General features: G+C 46.4%; 3 pseudogenes; all 3 read right to left on the bottom strand.

Annotated features, from left to right (window-relative positions):
• Positions 1-19,380: 19,380 nt before the first annotated feature.
• Positions 19,381-19,499, bottom strand: LOC137552787 (5S ribosomal RNA; annotated as a pseudogene).
• An 80-nt stretch (positions 19,500-19,579) lies between these two features.
• LOC137553905 (5S ribosomal RNA) lies at positions 19,580-19,698 on the bottom strand (annotated as a pseudogene).
• An 83-nt stretch (positions 19,699-19,781) lies between these two features.
• LOC137553260 (5S ribosomal RNA) lies at positions 19,782-19,900 on the bottom strand (annotated as a pseudogene).
• Positions 19,901-19,919: the final 19 nt, after the last annotated feature.

Below are 19,919 nucleotides of genomic sequence, written 5' to 3' on the forward strand. Positions count from 1 at the left end.
TATACTGTCAGGCTGTATAATAGTAAGCACAGCTTTAATACAAGGTTTTCACACTGGTTTCTTCAACTAGATGTTCAAGCATTACTGTACTTGTATGCCAGCCTTGCAACACATAGCTGTCTCTTGCAGCATTTCATAGCTCCCAACTATCCCTGTTTTGGAGGGACAGTACCTCTTTGGGGACCGTGTCCCTCTTTCTTCCTCATTTGTCCCTCTTTCATGACTGATGTATACATCTATGTAATCATATGTATATTTCTTATTTTCAAATGTTAATATGAAGGAAAATGAACCAGGATAGAAAGTACCAGTGTGGTTTAAATTATAAAATAACATTTTTATTTTGAAATCTTTATGGTATGCGCGACTAGGGGGGTGCCTAGGGCGTGATCAAGGGTGTGGCAGGAGTGTGGCTTAAGTGTCCCTATTTCTTATCTCAAAAAGTTGGAAAGTATGGCCAGGGCCGGTTCTAGAGGCTGGTTAGAATTTTTGGGGCACCTACACAGGTGTCCATTTAAATATCTGAATGGTTGCCTATGGCAGCGCCCAAATGTCCTATTTCAGAGTCTCCCACATAGGTAGCCAGAGAGCCCTGTTTATGTGGCAAGAGAGGGCCCCGAATACACAGCACAGCAGAGGGTGAACTAAAGTGAACCTTAACTGTATGAAAGACAAAAAAAAGTGCATTTACCAGCCCCCTGCAGCTGCCCTGTACTCATCCTCCAGCGCCCCGCAGCACCATACTTTCGTTCTAATGAGAGCCTCTAGTCCGCTCGCCTCCTAATCGCGCTCTCATGGATGGGAGCAGTCTGCGAATTTGCAGTACTAAAAAATCTCTACTGCACATAGATGGGAGCGCTATTGAGGAGACGCACATGTGCAGTGGCCAGTCAGTCTGGAAGAGGATCGCTAAGGGGGACTGGAGGGCAGCTTAGTGACAGCATGGGCACAGGGCAGCTGCAGGGGGCTGGTAGAAGCCCCAGGTAAGTTAAACCTGTTTTTGTTTTTTGTTATTTTTTACTTAATAAGGTTCCCTTTAACTCACCTCCCCAGGTTAGCAACCAGCTGCACACAAGCATATGACTGTAGGCGGAGCTTACGGCCATTGGAGACGAGGCTTATCGTGGACTAGTGGGGGCGGGGCTGTGGTTCGATTTAGAGGCGGAGCTTTGCAGGGCCCCGGAGTCGCTTTGTAAGGGGACATTGGGCTCTATTCTCAAAGACTTCCCGCATGCGGTAAAGTACACGCGGGAAGTTTGCACCCAAAATACCGTCAAGTTGGAATTCTCAAAATGTTCCGCATGTTTTTCCCGCATGCGGAAAAAGTGCGGTAAAAGTGCGGGATTCATGCGGAAAACGTCGGTATTTTCCGCAATAAAAGATCAACTCTCAAAAATGTTCAGGCGCATCATTTCGTCGTTAATTACCGATTTTTTATCACCTACAAGTAGTAGGTGATATATTCCGCATCCCATTGACTTTAATGAAGTCTGGAGGCTTAAGGGCTGTGCTTGCTGGACTTTTAATTTTTTTTTTTAAACACTTTTTCATGCGACCTTTTTACCGCATGATTCCCGCATGAATAATGGCTGTTTCCGCATCTTTTTTCCCGCATGCGGAAAACATGCGGAAAATATTAGTGAATGTGGAAAAAATGCGGAGTTTACCGCTGGCGGAAATATAGCGGTAACATTTTGCGGTGTTTTTGCCTGTTAGTGAATAGAGCCCATTGTGGTCAATGACCGCTGCTCAGGGTAAAATCCCCCTCAGGATAAAGACCCTGACCATGTATATTTGCTACCAAAAGGAATTCCAGCAAGTTTTTTTTAAGTAATCGATCAGCCCAGGATGGGTGCCATAAACCTATTTCTGTTATAAGAAATCTTATTCTATCGCCTCCATCCTACCTCACTGTGTAATTCCTGCTACCGGCCACTAGGGGGAGCTCCGGGATATAACTGCTTGTTCCTTCCTGGAGCTTCTGCCGGAGAATGTCGTGGCTGAGAGCTCCTGGCTATCGGGGATACAGAGAGAGAGAGGCCGCACGTCTGCCTCCGATGTTGCCGCCGCTCCGTCTGAGGAGGATGAGTTCCGGGGTGACGTCATAGCAGCTATTGTGACGCGCGTGTGCAGGTGGGCAGCTCGTGCACCGCTGAGGATGGCACCTGCAGTGACACGTGACCACGCCCCTCTGCTATTGCTGTGCCATGCTAGTGGATGGAGGTGACGTCATAGCAGCTATTGTGACGCATGTGTGCAGCTCGTGCACCGCTGAGGATGGCACCTGCAGTGACACGTGACCACGCCCCTCTGCTATTGCTGTGCCATGCTAGTGGATGGAGGTCAGGCATTATGTACAACAGGGAAAGGTGAGGGAGCGTGCTGCACTGTATATACTGCTGTACATGCATCATGCAGTTATGTACTCAGTGATGTGATTATGCCTATCCATACTCAAGCTTGGTACACACATTCAATTTTGATTGGCCAATCATCAGCCAATTGTATCACTGCCATGCCGTATGAGAGGCTTACTTGCACAAACTGGTCTTAGTATTTAAAGTCTGTTCACCCTCACTCTACATTGAGGTGGTACAAGTGGCTAGCAATTGACCAATCAATGTTGGATGTGTATGCACCCTAAGTTACTTTCCCTCTATCTGCAATGCTGGGGTTATGTGATATACACAGGGCCCGGCTGTCTAGAGTACTCTGGCCCGCCCCTTAGAATGTGGCTGCTCCTCCCCTCCTTAGTGCTGTCAGACTGGGCAGCTCCGCCCTGATCTCCCAGCAATACAGCAGAAGCTGTCACCTTGTTAGCCACAGCTTGGCACCGAAACACTGGCCCGCCCTTCAATATGTCACTGCCTCGCCCCTCCTCAATGCTGCTGGTACACCTAGAAAAGCATATAGTAAAATATCTGTAGATTTAAGGCCTGTACACACTGATAATTACCAAACACAGTGTGATGCAATTTTGCTGAGGCCATCTGTTGCTGGTTTCATGACTGTTAAATTATATTTGCATTTTTTCATGCGTTTTTTTAAGGGCAGGGCTTAAAAAGCACACCGGTCACTGCGATTACGTTTTCTTAAAAACGCATTGAAACACTGTGTACAGGTCATCACAATTTTCACAATTTTTTTTAAAGGCCTTGTGATTTTAAAAACGCAGTGCAACGCATCCAGTGTGTACAGACCCTTACCGACATTCTACTATTGCAGTGAAAAGGACGATAATAAAATGTCAGTAATACACACCAATATTTTATTAAAGCTAAACATAACCCTATTCTTACACTGAACACTCCCACTGTCCATGCCTATCCCTAACTTCCCTGTCCCACGGCTAACCTTAACCACCCACCCCACTTGGCCAGCTTTAACCACCCACCTCCCTCCCCCAGCTAGGAGCGCTGTAAAAACATCACTGGGGATTTTGGCACAGCTGGCACCAAATAGGAATTTCGACTATAGCTGCGCTTAGACAGTAATTTGGGTGCCGTCAAAAGGCGCCCAAATTACTTTGAGGGACAACTGAAGTGAGAGGGATATGGAGGCTGCCATATTAAACAATACAAGTTGCCTGACAGCACTGCTGACCTATTTGGCTGCTGTAGTGTCTGAATAACACCAGAAACCAGCATGCAGCTGAACTTGTCAGACCTGACAAAATGTCAGAAACACCTGATCTGCTGCATGATTGTTCAGGGGCTATGGCTGAAAGTATTAGAGGCAGAGGATCAGCAGGGCAGCCAGGCAACTGGAATTGTTTTTAAGGAAATAAATCTGGCATCCTCCATATCCCTCTCGCTACAATTGCCCTTTAAAAACAGCGTAATTTGGCCGCCAGCAATAGCTGGCAGCTGATTTACAGCTTTGCCCATTATCCATTGCGACCTGGAGGAGGAATAGTAAATAACGCCGCCAGAACTTTAGCAGGAGCAGGGTGAGCCACTCTTCGGCTTTACCCTGCGCCCAAGTCTCCCAGTGGCTTAATTATAGGCATATCCCCAGCTAACCTTAAAGGAAAACTAATATCGAAAAAAAAGTTTTACTTACCTGGGACTTCTGCCGCCCCCCTGCAGCCTTCCTGTGCCTGCGCCATCTCTGTACGATCCTCCGGTCCCTTGCTGTGGCTGTTTTGTTATCGCAAGTCCAGGGCCTCTGCGCAGCCCGGGCAGCTCACGTCCTTGTTCGAGTTTCCCTCACCTGGAGCGTCCTGCGCAGGCGCAGTACAAGGTTTTCTCATACTGCTCCTACGCAGGATGTTCCCAGGGACGGGGTTGGCTGAAGCCCCAGGTAAATGAAACTTTTTTTCTTTTTTTTTTTAATATTACAGGTTTCCTTTGACCTTATGCCCCTCCCCCACCAGTCACTGCAGGGCCGGGCCGAGGCAGAGGTGAGAGAGAGGCTTCAGCCTCAGGGCGCAGTATAGGAGGGGACGCACAACTCACTCACCTATCATTCCCCTATTGGCTGTCATTCATGAACAGGCTGTCGGTAAACAGAATCCGTGCGGGAAAACACCGCTGGCGGATTTTTAGACTTCTGGGTGGGCATTCATAAAAAAGTATCCATGTGCGGAAGCAGTGCGGAGATTCACCGAACTAGGCTGGCGGTAGGCAGGCGGTAGGCTTGCGGAGACACGGAAAATAAAAGGTAGTGCTTATGAAGTGAGATCTGACCACGACTGGACAAGTATTGTGTGGGTACAAAAAATCTTCACTTTATTGCTATCAATCTGGAATATAAAACATGTAATTGGATGTCAAACAAGATACAAAAAATACAACACCCTCCCACCCACCTGATAAAACCCAAAACCTAGGAGCGAGGACCCTTTGGATAAAAATGAGTACCAGCGTGTGTACGGGTACCTGCTATGCAGGCTACCATGTGCAGTCCATCTCCTAAGCAGCACGTGTATACACCACGGATCAAATCACATGAGTTTTCTCTGCAAACAGTTCAGAAAGGCAATCCGAGCATGAAAAGAGTCCCACTCGCAGACTCAAAGAATAGCAGGCATGTTTAGAGCAGAGAAGAGAGCCAGCAGTTCACAGAGAGCAAGAAGCAAGGGGCAAGCAAAGCTGGGGCTGCATTTATTCCATAAAGTGGCAATAACAGTCCGCTTGGACACAAAGTACCTGCCGTGTCAGTTCCGCAGCTCGATCAGATGTTGCTTTAGCATCCTTAATCTCTCCTGGTCGGCTGTGCTCCCATGTTGTGCCCAATGTCCGTGGCAGTGACGGCTGTTGAAGTGCAGTCGTGATGGCTGACTGCAGGACGCCGGCCCGCTGAAGACTGGCAAAGCCTCAGCACAGAATCAGGGATCTAGATCCAGGGATCCTTCCGCGCGGACACTCCAGCGCGCCGGCTTTGTGAAGAAAATCACACGCTGGTATCGGGTCCTCTAGCTCCTCCCACCGACCGGTTTCGCGCATGTGCGCTTCCTCAGGGTGTGGCTATAGTATGACGGTATGTCGCACTTATATTCTAAACGTTCCTGTCCTGCCCATTAAATGGGTTGGGCTTGGCAGGAGTCATGCAGAGCACAGATTGTAGTGCCAAATAATGTTACATTTGCGCAACAGTATTATTGAACTTAGAACCTGGGCATGAACAGACAAAAGTGCACTAACACGAAATAGTGCAAGTGCGCCTCCTCGTAGCGTCCCACCACAGAGCTGCACTACAGGTCGTCCCTAACAATAAGTGAAAAGGACAGTGGGGAGGGGGAGAAAGGGGAGAGAAGACATTGGAGATGAGTTGATCTATAAACAAAGGAACAAGTTGCACACTGAAGTGAGAGTGAGCAGGTAATTTGTCTCCATCTAATAAGCTCATGTGTAGTTTTAAGATAGGTCTGGGGCAAGAAGGAGCGCGGCCGGTAAAAAAGTACAGATAAGGTTCTATAAAAAGCATTGCAGACCGAAGTCCGCATTATGCCCGTCAGGGATTAAAGTACGAAGTCTAAAAATCCAACCGCACTCCTTCTGCTTCAGAATCCTATCAAAGTCTCCCCTACGGGAGGAAATATTGAGCTTATAAATTCCCTTTACTTTTGAACCAGCCAGGTCACCCCCATGGTATTCTTTAAAGTGTTGCGCCAGGGGGGTTGTATAATCTTCATCTTTAGCATTTCGCATATGCTCACCTATTCTCGCCCGCAGGGGACGCGTTGTCTTCCCTATATAATGTAGGTCACAGGGACAGGTGAGCATATAAACGACTCCCTCAGTGGCGCAATTTATAAAGGATTCTATTCTATATGTTCTCTGATTTTGGGAGTCGGTAAAGGTTGCTGTTCGATCTACAAGGGGGCATACCTGACAATTCCCACACCGATACATGCCACTGGGAGTAGCTTTGCCAAGCCACGTTACTGTGGTACTTCGTTTAAATTCACTTTGTACTAGTTGGTTCTTTAATGACACTGCCCTCTTTGCGGTCAAACGGGGATACTCGCCAACTAATGCTTTTATCTCCTCCGAGGCCGTCAGAACAGGCCAGTGCCTTGTTAGTATATCTCTAAGAGACCCCCAGTGGCTGCCATATGGCGTGGGAATTCTAAGTACAGATCCCATGTTTTTTGACTCTCCAGGACTAGAATTGCCCCCCTCCCTGCCGTGAATCAATGTTCCCCTATCCAGAGACCACGCTCTTTTCAGGGCTCTTTTCAGGACCTTGTGTGAGTAGCCTCTCTCTCTGAAACGGAGATACATATCTCTGGCTTCTCTGGAAAAAGATTCATCGGAGCCACAGTTCCTCCTCAAGCGCTGGAATTCACCTACTGGAATGGATTTGATTTGACATTGAGGATGACAGCTTGTGGCGTGTAGGACAGTGTTGCCAGCCGTTGGCTTTCTATAGCTTGAAGGGACCAGCCTACTTCCAACAATATCAATTCTGAGATCTAAGAAATTCAATCCCACATCGCTCACATCATGTGTGAGCTTGATATTGAGCTGGTTCTCATTCAGGTCCGCTAGGAGGGACTTGAGTTTTACCAAGCCACCTGTCCACACCATCATGATGTCATCAATGTATCTTATCCATAGGGGGGCGTGCTCCTGCCAAAGCGGATGTCGGTAAACCACCTTGCGTTCCCAATACCCAAGATGTAGATTCGCATAGGCAGGAGCACACGCCGCCCCCATGGATGTGCCCCGTATTTGCTGGTAAAATATCCCATCAAATAGGAAACAGTTGAAACCCAAAATGAACTCCAGCACTTCGGTTACAAACTCATTGTGGCACCGATATCCAGGATATGCATCTCTGAGAAAGAAGCGCGTGGCCCCGACACCCCTCTCGTGCGGGATCGAGGTGTATAATGATTCCACATCAATCCCCACAAGAAGGGAGCCGGGGGGCACAACAAAATCCTCAATCGCTCCAAGGACTTCAGTGGTGTCCCGTACATATGAGGGCAGGTGTGTAACAATATCTTTCAGTTTTTGATCTACAAACTTCCCTACTCTTTCTAGGGGGCCATTTATTGCTGAGATAATGGGACGACCAGGTGGGCTGACCAAGTTTTTGTGCACCTTTGGTAACACATATATGGTGGGAATGGTGTATTCAGAAATCACCAAATAGTCCAACTCTTCCTTGGTCAGGACCCCCTGGTCGTATCCAGAATCTAACAGCAAATTGATGTTTTTCTTGATGGTTTCAAAAGGATTACACTTAAGCTTCCTGTATGTCTCGGTGTCAGAGAGCTGTCTTTTGATTTCGCCCAGGTAGTTTTCCTCTTTTAGGAGGACGACATTACCCCCCTTGTCGCTAGGTTTGATCACCAGCCCTTGGGCATTCTGTAATTCCCGCAATGCCTGCCTTTCAGAGCAGGACACATTCTGGACAGGGGGGGGAATGCTCCAGTTAACTTCAGAATCCGTGCGGGAAAACACCGCTGGCGGATTTTTAGACTTCTGGGTGGGCATTCATAAAAAAGTATCCATGTGCGGAAGCAGTGCGGAGATTCACCGAACTAGGCTGGCGGTAGGCAGGCGGTAGGCTTGCGGAGACACGGAAGCTGCCGAGTTGATACATTTCTCCGTGTTCCGCTCTGCTGCAGCTGCCTGGGAGGTCTGTGTGTCTCCATTTACTTGCATTGGTATCGCCACATCAGAGGGACCGGAACTTCCCGACCTCACACCGCTTGCGGTGATCTTTATGAATGAACATTTTGCTACATTTGTACCGATAATCACCGCACAAGGCGGTGATTTATCACTCTGCTCGGTAGTGTCATTTTTCCATGCGGAAAGAGCCTTTATGAATGCTGACTTTGCCGAGTGGTCGGTAAAGTCAGCTGTTTTAAGCATTTCCGCATGCGGAAATGCTTTATGAATGATAGCCATTGTGTTTGAAGCAAAAAGAAATAAGAAAAGGGGATACATGGCAGTGACTGCAAGCCAGATAACGTGAGTAGGGTGTTGGAGGGGTTGGGGGCCCTGGGGCGCCTCTTAGTCTAATAGCAATCAGTGTGTGATGGCTGAGGTGGGAGGGATGGAGGGGCGCACTTTGGTGTCTCAGCCTTGGGTGCTGGAGGACCTTGTCCCGGCTCTGAGGCCTGGTGCACACCAAAACCCGCTAGCAGATCCGCAAAATGCTAGCAGATTTTGAAACGCTTTTTCTTCTTTTTCTGTAGCGTTTCAGCTAGCATTTTGCGGTTTTGTGAAGCGTTTTTGGTGTAGTAGATTTCATGTATTGTTACAGTAAAGCTGTTACTGAACAGCTACTGTAACAAAAACGCCTGCAAAACCGCTCTGAACTGGCGTTTTTCAGAGCGGTTTGCGTTTTTCCTATACTTAACATTGAGGCAGAAACGCATCCGCAATCCAAAAAATGCCTCACCCCGGGAGTATGCTTCTCTGCAAAACGCCTCCTGCTCTGGTGTGAACCACCCTATTGAGATACATTGACCAAGCGGATCCGCAGCCGCAAGCGGCTGCAGAAACGCTGAAAAAGCCGCTCGGTGTGCACCAGCCCTTAGTCACTGAAAAAAAAATACAATTTTGGGGCGCCAACATAGGTGCCTATTTAAATATCTAAACGGCAGCGCCCAAATTTCCTGTTTTAGAGTCTCCCATATAGGTAGCCAGAGAGCCCTGTATATGTGGCAAGAGAGGGCCCCCGAATTCAGTGCACAGCGGAGGGGTGAATAAAAGAGAACCTTAACTGTATGAAAAAAAAGAGAGTAACTTCCCTGGGACTTCAAACAGCCCCCTGCAGCCACCCTGTGCCTGCGCTGGGACAAACCCATTCTCTGGTCCGCCGCAGCAACCTACTTTAATTTTAATGAGCGCCTCAGTTCCGCTCGCCAGGACCGAGGCAGAGGCGAGAGAGGCTCCAGCCTCAGGGTGCAGTGTAGGAGGAGGTGCACATCTCACTCAGCTATCATTCCCCTATTGTGTTTGAAGCATAGGAAAAGGGGATACATAGCAGTGACTGCAAACCAGATAACTGGAGATTAAGGTGTTGGTGGGGGCCCTGGGGCGCCTCTTACTCTAATAGCAATCAGTGTGGGACAGCTGGGATAGGAGGGATTGGGGGGGGGGGGGGCACACTTTGGTGTCTCAGCCTTGGGTGCTGGAGGACCTTTTCCTGGCTCTAAAACCCAGCAAGGCATTTTACATATTCATCGCCAGGCTGTTGCTATTGGCAAAACGGGCACAATATGATTTATGGATCAAAATGTGCTTAGTGGAAAAGGGCCCTAATTAGATGTTCTCCCCTTCAGATGTTTTATTATGTTCTTTTTGTGGCAGAGTACTTTGGTTAATCCAATTGGCTGAAAGTAAAAAACATTTTGGCCAATAGGATTGTAAGCCGGCCCACCACGGCAAGGTAGGCTCTTTTAGGGCGGGTTGGGGTATTGGAGTGAAAGAGGTATAGGGGATGGCGGTTTGGAAAATGATGAGGGGGATAGGTGGTCATAATGGGTACCCCCCTTACACCCTCAAGTGAAAAGTCCGGGAACACGCCGACCACCTGAGAAGGAATTGGGATCCAGTTGTTTCCCCCTTAGCCATGGTTCAACCCTGAAAAATAAAATTTTTCAAACAAAATGTGTCTAGTAAAAAAGTGCCCTAATTAGTTGATCACTCTCTAAGGCCTAGTGCACCCCAAAAACCGATAGCAGATCCGCAAAATGCTAGCAGATTTTGAAACGCTTTTTCTTATTTTTCTGTAGCGTTTCAGCTAGCATTTTGCGGTTTTGTGAAGCGTTTTTGGTGTAGTACATTTCAGATATTGTTACAGTAAAGCTGTTACTGAACAGCTACTGTAACAAAACGCCTGGCAAACCGCTCTGAAGTGCCGTTTTTCAGAGCGGTTTGCGTTTTTCCTATACTTAACATTGAGGCAGAAACGCATCCGCAATCCAAAATCTGCAGCAGCCCGGGAATAAGCGTTTCTGCAAAACGCCTCCCGCTCTGGTGTGCACCAGCCCATTGAAATACATTACCCTGGCGGATCCGCACCCGCAAGCAGATCGCAAACCGCAGCAGAACCGCTCTGGTGTGCACTAGGCCTAAGATATTTTATTATACTAGCCGACCCGCGTTGTAGCATACGCCGCATCTATCTATCTAATAGACTACGTGCCTCAACCTTGAGGCCTGGAACCCACTACAAAACACTATTGCTAATCGCAATCGCTAGCGTTTTGTATGAGCAGTTTGTAAGCGATTTCATGAGCGTTTTAGGGAGCGATTTTAGAAAGTGTAATCAATTTGCCGGCGCTTGTGTAGCAATTAGCGTTTTAAAGTCCGATTGGTCTTTTCAATTATTTTTAATTTTGTTACAGTGTACATTAACTTAAAACGCTAGCAAAATCGGTCAAAGAGTTCACCTCCTGACTTGCGTCAGGCAGTGAATTTAAAAACCGCTCTAGAAAAGCCCTTAGAAAATCGCTTTTACCAAAAAAGTGGAGCACAGGGAGGGGGGGAAAAAACTGCCGCACAAAACGTTTGCGATTACGATTTTAGATGTGAACGAGGCCTAATACTGGCGAACTCTAGACTTGGCATATGAGATTCTAAGTTTTGAGTTAATGCAAATGATATGCAAATTAATGTAGCTTGAAACTGAACCTATTAAAATGGAAAGTATGCTTCTGCCTTTGATGGGTCCAGTTCCAAGCTGCATACATTTACATAAGATCTGTCCTGAGATCTGATCGAATATCAAGTGAGACAAGGTGGTGAACGATTGATATCAGGAAAATGTCGATAATTTACCACATCTGGCTAGTGTGTATCTTTACAAAGATCACATGGCCGTGCTTCGGTGATGGCGACTATCCTTGATGTTCAATGATATGCTAATTTTTCAAGCTGAGGCAAAATGTGAATGATTTTAGGCAGTTTGGAACTGAGCCAATCCGATGCAGCTGCTGCCAATTTAGATTGTACCAGTTTTAAGCTGCATCCAAATTGCATCCAATTTTGCATTTAGGGCAAGTTCACACCAGAGCCCACTTCTGGCGTTTTAACGCAAAGTCTATACTTTGCGTTAACAAAGGTAAAAGGAAAGTCCATAGACTTTCCTTTTACCTTTTACACCCGACGCTGCGTTTCGATACGTTGCGGTACGACGCATCCCGGTGCATTTTATCGTCGGGAATCGCCGTTTCCCCTTCGGGGTAATTAACTACTACCGCCGCTACTCAGCGTTGCACCGGAGTTTCCCGACGACACGCCGCAACGCGTGCAGGAGCCGTTCTCCTGCACGCTTTTGGTGTGTAACGGGCCTTAGGGCAAGTTCACACCAAATTGCTTATTGTAATCGCAAACGCCTAGCAATTGTTGCGGCGATTTGCAGTAGCAATTCCCAGCATGTGCCTAGCGATCTTCTATTATTTGCTCTGTTGATTTTACAGTTTTCCTATTTTTTACATTGAGGCGTAATTGTCTCCAAAATGCTGCAGGACTTGCGCTAGGGAAAAAGTCACATCACTGTAATGATGCCCATACATGGTACAATAAAAACGTTACATTTTCCATTTTTATTCAACTAAAACGATTAATGAAAGTCAAAAAGAATCTTTTTTTTTTTTTTTTTGGATTAAGAAAAACGAATGACTATCCCGTTTGTTTTCTTCCAATAAAAAATCTGATAGGACATGTTGGAAAAATCTTTATATTCGATCTAACAGAATAATTGAAAGAAATGAATCGAAAAAAAATAAAATATTGTACGATGTATTGGCACCTTAATGCAAACTAGCCCATAGAAAGACATTACCCAAGCGCTTTTCGAAACTCTACTGCTTTTGAAAGCACTTCTGAGCGCTTTTTAAAACACCAGCGCTTTCAAAAGCGATTGGCTGATGTTTCTTAATGGGATGGATCCATAGATCGCACCAGAGCGATGTAATTTTCTCCCAAATGCAGGTCCTGCTGCATTTGGGCCTTTTTCCACTACACAGCTGATTCGCAAAATCGCTAGTGATTTTTAAATCGATAGGGTTGTTGCTTTATCATAGAAATCATGAGAGGTATTTTCCGTACTTATCCGTTAGCCGGGCGCATCCGGTAGGTGGCTCTAATTACTATTCCCCCTCCAGGCCGACATGGATAGTAGGGAAAGATGTAACTCTGGTGGTGTTTTGTCGCCACCTAGAGGATGCGCCCGGCTAACGGATAAGTACCGTATTTTCCACTATAGTGATTTGATTTGGGAATCACAAATCACAATCGCTTTCTGGAGCGATTTTTAGAGTGATAATGCAATGCAAATGAAAAATTGCAATCGCATAACAGAATGAATGAAAAATCACAATCGCCGGCATTTGTGATTGCGATTGCTAGTGGAAAAGGGCCCTTTCCACTAGCAATCGCTAACTTTCGTGCTAAACGCTAATGATTGCGTTTCAGCAAAGTCCAAAATTCCCCTGCAATTTCCTGGCGATTGCGATCACGCTTTTGCTATGCAATGCAATGCATAGCAAAATCGAGGCGCGATCGCGCTTCAGTAAAAAACAAATTGCGGTAGTGGTAATTACCTACCGCGATCCCTATGTTAAAAAACAAACTGTAGCGATTTAAAAATCACTAGCGGTTTGCGATTTAGCATTGCAATCGCCGCTTGTGGAAAAGGGCCCTTTTATTTCTGAGGCGATTCTGCCTCAATGTTAACTATAGGAAAGTGGAAAAAGCACTAGAATAGAGCGATGTTCCAAGCGTTTTTGTGACACAACCAGTACACTAGCAGTTGTACTGTAACCCCCCTAAAAAAAGCTACACAAAAACGCTCCAAAAATCACCAGTTATAAATAGAAAATCGCTAGGCACATGCCTAGAATCGCCTTGAAAAATCTCTCCCAAAAGCACTGAGCGTTTGCGAGTATGCTAGCGCTTTTAGGTGTTCACCAACTCTAACTCAGAAAATCAGCATCTCCTTGATCCAGGATCTTTATATAAATTATTTTTAAGGAGGGTCTTTAAAAGTTATAAAGGCCATGCTGAGAATCCCCCATGAAGAGATGGACTAGACCAAAACCTATTGGTTCCGTCAGATTGTTACTACCTACTGTAAGTGACACCAAGATGGGAGAAAAGTAATTTAAGGCTCATTTTAATCGGGGTGAAACACTGCTTATTTGTATGTGTTTACATGTATTTTACATTTTTTAATTTTCCGCGATAGTGGTTCTTTAAGAACCACAAAGAAATTATTTTTAAAATCCTTAAAGGGACACTTAAGTCAAACAAAAAAAATGAGTTTTACTCACCTGGGGCTTCCAATAGCCCCCCTGCAGCTGTCCGGTGCCCTCGCCGTCTCCCTCCGATCCCCCTGGCCCCGCCAGCAGCCACTTCCTGTTTCAGTGACAGGAGCTGACAGGCTGGGGACGCGAGTGATTCTTCGCGTTCCTGGCCCCAATAGCGCCATCAATGCTACTATAGCATATATCATATACCATATAGCAGCATAGAGGGTGCTAATGTGTCTGGGAACGTGAAGAATCACTCGCATCCCCAGCCTGTCAGCTCCTGTCACCGAAACAGGAAGTAGCTGCCGGCGGGGCCAGGGGGATCGGAGGGAGACGGCGAGGGCACCGGACAGCTGCAGGGGGCTATTGGAAGCCCTGGGTAAGTAAAACTCATTTTTTTTGTTTGACTTAAGTGTCCCTTTAAGTGAAAGTAAAAACTGCTTCCTGGAGGTCTTCTTTAGTTTTGTGGACTGAGTGATGTACCTCGGGACAGGAAGAAGTAAAAAACACATTAAAATTGATGACTTGGGCCACAGAACTGATCATGCATTTTTTTTTAAGTGAGGCCTGGAACCCACTACAAAACGCTATCGCTAATCGCAAGCGCCAGCATTTTGTAGGAGCAGTTTGTCAGCGGTTTCATGAGCGTTTTAGGAAGTGATTTTACAAAGTGCATCAATTTGCCTGCGATTGTGTAGCGATTAGCGTTTTAAAGCCTGATTGGTCCTTTTAATTAATTTTAATTTTGTTGCAGTGTGTGGTAACGTTAAAACGCTAGCAAAATCGCTCCATGCAGGTTTTGATGAGCGGTTACGCCAGGGTTTATATACTTTACACTGAAGCGCTAATGCTCCCAAAATGCTCCATGTCCTGCGTTTGCGATTTGAGGAATCGCAAGCGCTCCAGTGGAAGTTACCCCATCCATTTACATTAGCTGAGCATTTTGGCTAAACGCTAGCGTTCTGTAACGCTCCAAAAATGCTCTCAAAATCGCACTTGTGGGTTCCAGCCCTGAGAGTCTTTTGGTTAATCCAGTTGGCAAAAATGAAACCTTTGGCCAACAGGATTGTAAGCCCGCCCACCAGCGACAAGGTAGACTCTCTTCGGGCGGGGCCTACACTACACTATGCTGGCCTACTCTAATTGGTGCTAGTCACCCTGAAACCTATTCTAGTGTTGGAGTGCATGTGTGATATGTAACACCTAATCTAATCCTACATCTCCTGCTCCTAAGTGGTGCTGCTCACCAATATGCCCTGTTCAAGTGTTTGGTGTGTGTGTGTGGGGAGGTCTAATCTTATCCTAATCTCATCTCTATGGTTAGCACTATGCTACAGTCCATGGGATGAGGTGTTGGTCTGGGTATGTCATTCTAAAGTGAGTGTGTGTCTGTCACAGTGTGTATGTCTGGGACTGGGTATCAGTCAGTATGAGTCAGTTAAGGTAAGTTAGTCTGGGGTAAAAGCTGTCAGTGTATGTCAGTCAGTGTATGTGTGATTTATAGGGTGGTCATATATTACTTTGGTTTCCTCTTATTTGACTGGGGTACTGCTCATCCGTCCTCCGTAAAGCGGTAGCCCCCTCATTCCCCACTTTACAGTTGTACGAATGCACAGACCTGATGAGCAGCGAAGAGGACCGTATGACCACCTAAGACTATGCGACAAGGACAACCTAAAACTCTGTAAGTGCCCTGGGGGCCCCTGGAGTTCAGCGGCAGTCTAGCTCATGTAACTCCTCAGTGTAAGTTGAGGAAGAATAGACTACTCACACTAACGACAACAACTTCCACACAAGCTGTTTATATCAGAAATATATAAACAAAAGGAGTGGTCATAAATTACTTTGGTTTCCTCCTGCTCCCTGGGTGTCCACACAGAGAAGAACAAGCTAGTCTTGACTCCCCTTGCTTTCACTCAGTTTGACCGGGGTACTGCTCATCTGTCCTCCGTAAAGCGGTATCCCCCTCATTCCCCACTTTACAGTTGTACGAATGCACAGACTGGACAAGCAGCGAAGAGGACCACATGACCCCCTAAGAGTGGAAAACAAAGACAACATGAACTCTTCTACTTGCCTTAGAGGCCCCAGAGTTCAGCAACAGGTTTTCTTTGCTCATTCTCTCTAACAGGCTGGTTCATTTTAATGATCCCCATTGTAAGATGAGGAAGAATGGGCTGCCTACACTAAGCAAATAATAGTAGTTCCAGCCAAACAAATAAACGGTATCAGAAATGCGTTAATAGAAGGAGAGATGGAGCATAAATGTCAGTTGGAAGCTAGCTATAATTTTTTATCCAACCAACAAAAACCAATCTACTATAATTAACTAACCTAACCATGCAACCAACAAATATAACCTACTATATTAAGCTAAGGTAGCCATCCAAAGAAAAAAAATATACCATGATTAACTAACTGCACTTTTTGTTACCATAGCCGCCTTGCAAGACACCTTGCACACCTAACACAGTCCAGGAGTCCCCAGAGGTCTAGCATCATCTGCTTCAAGAGACTCCAGAGCATCCTATTTATGCTTTTCTGACTATTGTGATGTCATCAGGGCCCATTTTGATGTCATCAGGGACACAACCAATCATCTTGCCACACTGGCTACTGTGACACTCTGGCATGTGGCTGATGCATGGCTGTACATTTGATGAGAAAGGCATGGTAAATAAACAACAGGGTGTAATGGGGAGAAGTAACAGAAATTAAAACATGACAGAAGCATAATTAGGTAATTAGAATGATGATGTGGCAATATTTTAGTGGACAGTTTTTGGGGTTTCTCCATATTCAGCACATCTTCACAGATGATGCTAGGGGGTGGAGCAATATGCTGAATGTAATGTAGGAAATGTGTTGGAAGGAATGGATCAGCAAACAGACAGGCAAGGTGCACTGTTTAAAAGGAATTGTATGAGCCAATCAATTTCTAATTCCAAAAAGGTGTGAGTTTCTAAGCAGTTTGTACTCAGAAGAGTATTGTCGCCATGGCTGCAAAGAAGTGCAAATTGAGTTCCGGATCACTTTAACCACTCTGCGACCGCCTAACGCAGGATTGCAAGTGGCAGAGTGGCTTACTCATTCCTTGCTCATGCCAGGTGACATGATCTCCCCAGAAACGAGATTTTCAGGGAATGAGCGCTCGCTCGAGCACGCGTTCCCTGCTGTAAACAAAGCGGAGTTTTGTCATCAGCCTGCCAGTCACAATCGGAGCTGATAAGCTGACTTAAGGACATAAACAGCTAATAAATATGTGTACAGTGCTGCAATCTAGCGCATCGCTGTACAGAGGACAGCCCTGTCACTTAACTGTCCCTCCTAATGGCTGTAAAGATTGCAGCAGCAATCAGAGACCACCCAAAGAAAGCTCTATTAGTGGGAAGAAAAGGAGGTAACATTCATTTGGGTGCTAAGTTGCATGACTGAGCAATAAACCATTAAAGTTGTAAAGTGTGGAAATGTAAACAATGGCCTGGTCAATAGGGGGGGTATAAACATGTGTTCCTCAGGTGCTTAAAGGACCATTATCGTGAACAATGTAAAATGTAAAATACATGTAAACACATACAAATAAGAAGTACATTTCTTCCAGAGTAAAATGAGCCCTTAATTACATTTCTCCTATGTTTCTGTCACTTACAGTGGGTAGAAGAAATCTGGCATAACCAACAGGTTTTGGACTAGCCCATCTCCTAGTGGGGCGTTCTTAGGGTTTTCTTTATTTTTAAAAGCACTTAGTGAATGGCAGTTGCTCCGTCTAACTGCTACAAAAGTGTGCAGCGAGCAGGGAGGCTGCCAGGATCTTTATATAAATTATTTTTAAGGAGGGTCTTTGAAAGTTATAAAGGCCATGCTGAGAATCCCCCATGAAGAGATGGACTAGACCAAAACCTATTGGTTCCGTCAGATTGTTACTACCTACTGTAAGTGACACCAAGATGGGAGAAAAGTAATTTAAGGCTCATTTTAATCGGGGTGAAACACTGCTTATTTGTATGTGTTTACATTTTTTTAATTTTCCGCGATAGTGGTTCTTTAAGAAACACAAAGAAATCATTTTTAAAATCCTTAAGTGAAAGTAAAAACTGCTTCCTGGAGGTCTTCTTTAGTTTTGTGGACTGAGTGATGTACCTCGGGACAGGAAGAAATAAAAAACACATTCAAATTGATGACTTGGGCCACAGAACTAATCATGCATTTTTTTTTAAGTGAGGCCTGGAACCCACTGCAAAACGCTATCGCTAATCGCAAGCGCCAGCATTTTGTAGGAGCAGTTTGTCAGCGGTTTCATGAGCGTTTTAGGAAGTGATTTTACAAAGTGCATCAATTTGCCTGCGATTGTGTAGCGAATAGCGATTAGCGTTTTAAAGCCTGATTGTTCCTTTTAATTAATTTTAATTTTGTTACAGTGTGTGGTAACGTTAAAACGCTAGCAAAATCGCTCCATGCAGTTTTTGATGAGCGGTTACGCCAGAGTTTATATACTTTACACTGAAGCGCTAACGCTCCCAAAATGCTCCATGTCCTGCGTTTGCGATCTGAGGAATCGCAAGCGCTCCAGTGGAAGTTACCCCATCCATTTACATTAGCTGAGCATTTTGGCTAAACCCTAGCGTTCTGTAACGCTCCAAAAATGCTCTCAAAATCGCACTTGTGGGTTCCAGCCCTGAGAGTCTTTTGGTTAATCCAGTTGGCAAAAATGAAACCTTTGGCCAACAGGATTGTAAGCCCGCCCACCAGCGACAAGGTAGACTCTCTTCGGGCGGGGCCTACACTACACTATGCTGGCCTACTCTAATTGGTGCTAGTCACCCTGAAAGCTATTCTAGTGTTGGGGTGCATGTGTGATATGTAACACCTAATCTAATCCTACATCTCCTGCTCCTAAGTGGTGCTGCTCACCAATATGCCCTGTTCAAGTGTTTGGTGTGTGTGTGGGGGGAGGTCTAATCTTATCCTAATCTCATCTCTGTGGTTAGCACTATGCTACAGTCCATGGGATGAGGTGTTGGTCTGGGTATGTCATTCTAAAGTGAGTGTGTGTCTGTCTGGGACTGGGTATCAGTCAGTATGAGTCAGTTAAGGTAAATTAGTCTGGGGTAAAAGCTGTCAGTGTATGTCAGTCAGTGTATGTGTGATTTATAGGGTGGTCATATATTACTTTGGTTTCCTCTTAGGAAACCTCTGCACATGTGTGTGATGTCACTCATGACGTCACACACATGCGCAGAGAGTGCCCGGCAACGGGAGCGCGATCTAGGACGCGCTCCGCCGGGCCAGCGCAGACGTACTACTCCGGGTCATTGCGACCCGGAAGTAGTAAGAGCCACAGCGAAATGACAGGTTGGGCAGCCGAACAGTTCGGCTAATACAGCTGAACTATTCGCCCAACTCTAGTCAACCCCACCCAGCATGCGTACACACAATATGCCACTAATCGGCAAACTGTGTTACCCCCACAGGTTCACAGCCGGTCTCCCACACAGCTACTAACCAGGCCTGAAGCCACTTAGCTTCCGCAATCTGACGAGAGCGGGCGCTTTCGGCTTAGTGTGGCCACAGGCAAAATCCAAGGCACCGTTCCTGCGCCTTGAAGGTGAGGCTTCCCACGTGCTCATAGCCATTGGACCGCAAACCCCAAAAAAAGCCTGCAGCACCTGGGGTTCACAGCCGGTCTCCCACGCAGCTACTAACCAGGCCTGAAGTCTCTTAGCTTCCACAATCTGATGAGAGCGGGCGCTTTTGGCTTAGTTTGGCCGCAGGCAAAATCCAAGGCGCCGTTCCTGCGCCTTGAAGGTGAGGCTTCCCACGTGCTCATAGCCATTGGACCGCAAACCCAAAAAAAGCCTGCAGCACCTGGGATTCACAGCCACTCTCCCACGCAGCTACTAACCAGGCCTGCAGCCGCTTAGCATCCGCGATCTGACGAGAGCGGGCGCTTTTGGCTTAGTGTGGCCGCAGGCAAAATCCAAGGCGCCGTTCCTGCGCCTTGAAGGTGAGGCTTCCCACGTGCTCATAGCGATTGGACCGCAACCCCCCCAAAAAAAGCCTGCAGCACCTGGGGTTCACAGCCGGTCTCCCACAAAGCTACTAACCAGGCCTGAAGCTGCATAGCTTCCGCGATCTGACTAAAGCGGGTGCTTTCGGCTTAGTGTGGCCGCAGGCGAAATCCAAGGCGCCGTTC

The sequence above is a fragment of the Hyperolius riggenbachi genome, chromosome 2 (genome assembly GCF_040937935.1).
Source record: "Hyperolius riggenbachi isolate aHypRig1 chromosome 2, aHypRig1.pri, whole genome shotgun sequence".
NCBI lineage: Eukaryota > Metazoa > Chordata > Amphibia > Anura > Hyperoliidae > Hyperolius > Hyperolius riggenbachi.